We start from the raw sequence: 7464 nt of genomic DNA on the forward strand, positions 1-7464 counted from the left end.
CAAGTGTACATTCTTAATTTAGGATTTGTCCAGTATTATCAAAACTCACCAACCCTGACAGCATATGGCTTTTACTTACAGCTGAAGTTTATTTTAATTAAAGGAATGTAAATAGAAAGTAAACAGGAAAAGAGTCACAATTTTCTTTCTTTTTTATTTTTATTTTTTATTGGAGGCTTAGGGCACTGATAGCAATCATTATTTGATAAACAGAGAAGGCAACGGGAATACTATAAAATAGTAGATGTAAAATCCATCATCAACACACAACCATATTAAATTACTCATTTTACTGTCCTGTCCTGGCAATGTTAAAGTAAACTTTAGGCTTGCAAGTAAGCAAGATTAATGACAAGTACTAGGAAATAATTGGAGAAGGCTTTTTTTTCCCCTTTCTTATTTCTTCATTAGTGAATTGGAAACACTGTCAATTGCATAACCTATAACCTTCCCCAGATACCTTGCTAATATAATCCTGACTTTTTTATTACAGTATTGTGCTTGGCCTCAGTATCCCTACCATATCTATAGTGGTATGCTATAGTTAGGCATACCGTTAGATGGTCAATGAGAACTACAGCTTCCTGGGAAATCTCTTGGAAAAAACAACAACAAAAAAAGAGGTTCAGGCATAGGGGGCACCTATCTTTTCTCTTTTACTTACTTTCAAAATGAACATGATATCGGGGGTGTGACAATGAGGAGACAGGCATATGAGTAACACCTAACATAGAAGATATGGCAAAAGTGACATGTTTGGGTCCCAGATGACATCACTGAGATTTTGAACCCAATACCTGAAAATGCCTACCTTTTATTGTCTGGGAATAAACAAACAAACAAACAAAAGCAAAATGGACAAACACAAACCCCTGTTTGCTTGAGCCATACTTTTTCTGTTACTTGCAGGATAATATAAATCAATGAAAAATGTATTATAATCCCTGATATTAACACTGGACTTGAAATTGTTGATTGTACAATTTCTTAAAAGGGCATGTGGATGTGAATTTCAGTCCATAAGTTCAAGTGTGCAAATAATATAACTATTGTTTTATTCCACTGTGAGGCAGGATAAAACATTAACTCTGTCTTTTCCATTGTTTCTCTGAATCAAGTTTATCACACAGTTATGGAGTCCTGTGTTGCACCAAGGTCTGGGGAAAGAAAGAAGAGAATCTTCATCAGTCCTGTTATGGGTTCACTCAGGTTAAATAAAAATTGTGTCTGTGGACAAGGCCTCTCTAAGTCCAGGAGAGTTCTGCTATTTTCTTATCTGCCTAGGGTCTACAAATTTTGTGACATTGTCTATGATTCTATTTGCCCAGATGTTCACCACTGTTACGTCATTTGAGAGTACTGATATCTTCCTGGTGTTGTTTTTAAGAAGCAAGATATTTAGTATTCGTTCCTTTTTATTTTTATTTTTTCCACTTAAAACCTGCACGTCTTTGTTTCTCTATCTACTTCCTCTCACTCTCCCTCCATACTTCTTTCCCTCCTTTTCTCTCACTACTCCAAGGAAAAGATTTCTATTTGGTACAAATCCTTCTCTTTTCTGTATGATCAAGGGGTTCTGTGTGTGTTTTGGTATCCCATTACCTCTTTGCTGTACGTCACATTTTCTGAATGGAGTAGAGAAGAACGAAGGAATAATAAAAGAAATTTCGAATAAAAGAGTTTATCTAATACATGTAGAGATGATGGTGGTTGGCTATACTCCCCTATGGTGTTAAGCGTAGGGGCATCTTGTGAACTGGTCTAGACAAGACCCCATTAAACAAATGCCTATGCACTCTGGATGGTTTTTGTAGACAAGATTGTCTGTCACAGCAGAATTCAGAGCTGTTGATGAGATTGTAGCGAGTGTGAATAATAAGTTAGAAGACTTATTGAGGGAAGTAGGATAAATAGGTTGTATTCTTTCAATTAATTGCTGTTTTAGTCAAGTTAAAACATCCTAAGCTATGATGAGTAGAAGAAGGTGGTAGCAACTAGCAGATAAGAAGGAACTAATGACCCTGCCCACGTTCTGATTTTTCAACTTTCATGCAAAATGAAACAGCTTGAAATTAATACAAAACAACTTCTGTTCAGGTGAAGTAATTGATTAATACTTATATGTGTGTACATGTATATGTGTAATTACATATACACATATTTAAATACATTTAAATATTTAATAGTCCATGTCTCCTCCTCTATGGATCTAAATTCATCCTCTTCTTTCCATCTTGAAGGCCAACTCTCTGGGCTAGGCCATGATTCTGTCTTATCTGAATTACTCCAATAACTTCCCCCACTCAATGTGATAATTTCTAGATTTAACTTGTAAGATATTCTCATCACTGAAACCATAGTGCCCTACTGAAAACACCAGCCTAATAATACTACAAGTTTACATCATTCTCCTAAGAAATGTTCCACTGGTTCTTAAGATAAAGTCGAAGTACTTTAAGGGAATTTGAAAGGCCCGGCCCACTACCTGCCATCTCCTCTCTGTCCTCACCCTCATAGGTGTCCCAATTCAGGGACCTTCTCCTCTGCTATTTCCTCTTTTGCCATGTTAATCCTATTTAACTTTCATGTCTTTCCATCTCAGCTGGGAATTGACCTAGACTGAAAAGTGGCATTGTTTGTTGGCCCCCAGCATCCATCCACCCCAGCCCCAACCCTGGACTCCTACCCTCTGACCTGAAAGATTACTGCTCTTGTTCTAGTCCACTTGGCCACCATAGAGTCCATAGGCCACAGCAAAGGACACTTCCAAGTCCCTAGGATGGCCTGATTGTAAAGGAGCCATACTATCTGTCTTTCCAGTGAATGGGGCAAGAAGCCAGGCTGAATTAATTACTCACAGCATTTTCTAAGCCAAGGATATTGATTTGGAAGAAGATATCTGGGCTAATGAAACACAACCTAAAGTTTGTGAGGGGCTTCTAGGAACTTTTTTCTCCTTTCTAAACAAATAGACATGCAAAAAGACAAACTCTTTCATCTTCTGCATGTGTCGTGTGACTAAAACTACAAACTGTTATAGTCATTTATTCAAGAGAGAACAATGCTATCACCAAGACGAAGGCACAGATAACTGACTGTACAAGGAAGAAATAAAATGGCAGCCACTGAGTTAAGCTAGCTCTTAATCTAGCTGCATTTTAGATTTCCAATTATATGATCTATGTTAGTTTATCAGGGTTGCATTAACAAATTGTCACAAACTGGTTGACTTAAAACAATGCAAATTTGTTCTTTCACAGGTCACACAGTCAGAAGTCCAAAATCAAGGTGTCCACTGGGTTGGTTCCTTCTGAGGGCCCTGCTGGAGAATCTGATTCGTTCTTCTGTCCTAGCTTCTGGTGGTTGCTTGCAATCTTTGGAGTTCCTGGCTTGTAGCTGCATCACTCCAATATCTGCATCCATCTTCACATGGCACTCTCTTTTGTGTGTATGTATCTCTTCTGTGTCTATTTCCAAATCTTTATAAGGGCACTACCATGGAGGATTAGGGCCCACTGTAATCTAGGATGACCTCATTTTAACTTGAGTCCATATGTAAAAATGCTACTTCCAAATAGTGTTCATAGGTACAGATGTTAGGATTTCAAAATATATTTTCGAGAGATACAATTCAAACCACATAAGCCAATATACTAATTATGCTTTAAAACATGTTGTGCCATAGTTTCTATTAATTGCAGCTGAAAGTATTCCATTCCAGACTCCCTTTCTTACCCTGCCTTCCAAATTTGGGGTGCTTTATATTCTCTTAGAAAACTTGGCCTTTACCATCATAGTACTTAATTAGCTGTGTGCTTGTTATTTTGATTTGTGATTTTTATTAGTCTTAGCATGCACTTGGAGAATTCCTTTTGCCTATCCTGATCACAATTCTATCTACAACACTTAGTAGAAAATATGACTTATATACTTCATGATATATAAGTATTTTCTGAATAAATAAATTAAATAGAATTTAAGAAATATGTAAAAGTAGGAAGTGCCTTTGAATAATACCACTACCCATGGGAAAATACTGTTAATATATATTGAGCAAATCCTAGCACTTTTATGCAAAGTTTTTATTCCATAATTGTCATATTAATTATAAAAGTAATAATATAAACGTTTTAATGTTATTGCAGGTCTTCACAAGCTTTAAAAAATTATGTAAATTCCATTGAGTGATTATCCAAGAATATACTTAAGCACTCTTGAAAGTGGGACATTTAGTATATTCTAATCTTGTTCAGAATTTTTTAAAATTTATCATTTCTTATACATAAATATTGTTCTAATATATGGGAATATTTTATTTGCATCACTTTATAACTTGACTTGATTAAATTAAATTTTAAGACCCTTGAAGGGATCAGAAATTCGGGAAAAGGAGAGGTCTATTTAATGGGCTGGAAAAATAAAGAAAGTTCCCATGATGTTGAAGGAAACTAAGACACGTTAGGGAGTTAGCAAGACTGAGCATGGTGAATGAGAGTCTGAGTTTCCAGCTCAGAGCCGAGTTTCTCACTGTGGAATGTGATGTTCATTGTCAAGACATTGTCAGAACTCCGTGGATCTCTGGATCTTAAATGACTCAGAAAAAATCAGAAGGAAATAAACTCAAATTTAAGAAATGAAGGTGGAATGTACTGTAATTTTCTCATCCTCGCATCCCATCAGTTGATGCATTTACAATAACATACATATTTAGCTTGTGATATGGTTTGGCTGTGTGCCCACCCAAATCTCATCTTGAATTGTAGTTCCCATAATCCCCACATCTTGAGAGAGGGACCTGGTGGGAAGTAATTGCATCATGGGGATGGTTACCCACGTGCTGTTCTCATGATAATGAATGCGTTTTCACAAGATCTGATGGTGTTATAAGGGGCTCTCCCATGACTAACCCGCTGCCTTCACGCTCTACACTTCTACTGAAGAAGGATGTGTTTGCTTCCCCTTACACCATGATTGTAAGTTTCCTGAGGCCCCCCGAGTCATGCTGAACTGTGAGCCCATTAAACCTCTTTCCTTTATAAATTACCCAGTCTCAGGTATGTCCTTATAGCAGTGGGTGAACGGACTAATACAGTTTGCTTTTAGGACACATTCAGATGTAACCTACAAATAAGTCATAAAAATGCCATTTTAAATATGAAGTCTTTGATAAAATAAATTAATAGACTAAGTCTTAAATTCTTAAATAAACTTAGAGTTATTAAGTGGATTGAATACAAAGTCACATAGTTTGGGACTTTTAGATAGAGTGAAAAACAAAAACAAAATCCTAAACTGATAGAATTGTTTATTTTAAATATGTTGAAAATTTTATTTTCAACCAAACTCTTTTTTTTTTTTTTTTTTTGAACTCTGAACTTTTTATTGGCCTCCGCTCCCCAAAGGGTACCCTGCTTTTGCTGGCTTAATGCCTCAGAACTTGGTGTCGTTGGTCTCAGACACCACTTTGCCATCCACTATCCGGCGGGTGGTGGTCTTCTGGATGGTTTGCATGGAGTTGCTGCTGTCCAAGGCATCACCAAGATTGAATTCCTCGCCATCTTCCAGCAGGCGGCGGTAGGTGGCAATCTCAGCTTCCAGCTTGACCTTGATGTTCAGCAGGGCCTCATACTCCTGGGCCTGTCGCTGTCCCTCTGTCCGGGTCTGTGCCAGCTCTGACTCCAGGTGCAGCAGGATCCCATTGAGCTGCTCCATCTGTAGGGCGTAGCGGGCCTCCACCTCCCTCAGGCTGTTCTCCAAGCTGGCCTTCAGATTTCTCATGGAGTCCAGGTCGATCTCCAAGGACTGGACTGTACGTCTCAGCTCTGTGAGCGTCGTCTCAGCAGCTCCAACCTCGGCGGACTGTGTGGTGACCACTGTGGTGCTCTCCTCAATCTGCTGAGACCAGTACTTGTCTAACTCCTCTCGGTTCTTCCGAGCCAGCTCGTCATATTGGGCCCGAATGTCTGCCATGATCTTGGCGAGGTCCTGAGATTTGGGGGCATCTACCTCCACGGTCAACCCAGAGCTGGCAATCTGGGCTTGTAGGCCTTTTACTTCCTCTTCGTGGTTCTTCTTCATGAAGAGCAGCTCTCCTCCTTGAGAGCCTCGATCTCTGTCTCCAGCTGCAGTCGAGTGACATTGGTGTCATCAATGACCTTGCGGAGCCCATGGATGTCATTCTCCACAGACTGGCGCATGGCCAGCTCTGTCTCATACTTGACTCTAAAGTCATCAGCAGCAAGACGGGCATTGTCAATCTGCAGAACGATTGGGGCATTGTCCACAGTATTTGCGAAGATCTGAGCCCTCAGGTCCTCGATGATCTTGAAGTAATGGCTCCAGTCTCTGACCTGGGGCCCTTCTTCTCCAAGTGCTCCCGGATTTTGCTCTCCAGCCTCCGGTTCTCGGTCTCCAGGCTCCTCACTCTGTCCAGGTAAGAGGCCAGGCGGTCGTTCAGGCTTTGCATGGTCTCCTTCTCGTTCTGGATGCCTCCCATTCCTGCCAGACCCCCAGCCATTCCTGAGGCCAGGCCCCCGGACCCCATGCCGCCGCCCCGAAGCTGGTGGAGCGGGACACGGAGATCCGGGAACCAGAGCCCCCGGCGCCTGCATAGACACTGGCCGCGCTGCTGACCGGCCGGGCGCCGTAGCTGGGCGCCTGGACAGAGCCCAGGGACCGGTAGTTGGTAGAGAAGGTGGAGCGAGTGGTGAAGCTCATGCTGTATGGGAGGAAGGAGAGACGACAGGACTCAGGCTTTGCCGACCCAGCCAAACTCTTAAGTTCTTCCTCTGCAGACCAGTCGTGCCTGTTAAGCAATAATATAGAGAAATGAATTCAGTACTGATGGTTGGCAAGCGGTTCTAGTTCCAGCTCTTCCTTCCCTGTTTTGTGCTTTGGAAGAAAAAATTCTACAGCTTTTCCCCCAGAGTTTAGCTCCTGCATTCACCAAACTAATATTGCTTTAGATGCTTTACCCTTTACCAATCTTTGATTTTCAGCAATGCATAATGTAAAGCTAGGCAACTAATTTAAATTTGTTAAATATTGATTTTATCCCGGTAGTAAGGTAATAAACCAAAATCACAAAGAGTTAATTTCAAAAAGCAAACTTCAATTCAATTTACTAAAGTAGCTCAAGTTCTTGGCAATCTGATAAATGAAAGCTGAAATTGTTTACAGGAAGAAAAAAAAAATCCAGCATCCTTGAAAGTTTTTCATGGTTTATCTGAGGAAAAATATTTTTCTGAAATCCACATTTTTCTTCTATAATGGAAACAATTTGGACCCAGCTATATATGACCACAGTGCATCTGTCAGGAATAAAATGTTATGGAAAATTTTTGCAAATATGTGTTACAAATATAGTAGAAATTAAAAGGCAGCTGGCATCGTACAATGGAGAATATAAAGAAAAGCAATGACATTTGGATTATTCAATAAACTCTCCCACCCATTCATACACAG

General features: G+C 40.0%; 1 pseudogene across 1 annotated transcript; it reads right to left on the reverse strand.

Moving 5' to 3' along the window:
• Window positions 1-4927: 4927 nt before the first annotated feature.
• LOC117069222 lies at window positions 4928-6759 on the reverse strand (annotated as a pseudogene). Its single transcript, XR_004431457.1, has 2 exons — window positions 5345-6759; window positions 4928-4931 (listed from the first exon to the last, which is right to left on the reverse strand). The product of XR_004431457.1 is annotated as a keratin, type I cytoskeletal 18-like (transcript).
• Between the last annotated feature and the right edge of the window lie 705 nt (window positions 6760-7464).

The sequence above is a fragment of the Trachypithecus francoisi genome, unplaced genomic scaffold, assembly GCF_009764315.1.
Source record: "Trachypithecus francoisi isolate TF-2019V2 unplaced genomic scaffold, Tfra_2.0 Lachesis_group3, whole genome shotgun sequence".
NCBI classification, from domain to species: Eukaryota; Metazoa; Chordata; class Mammalia; order Primates; family Cercopithecidae; genus Trachypithecus; species Trachypithecus francoisi.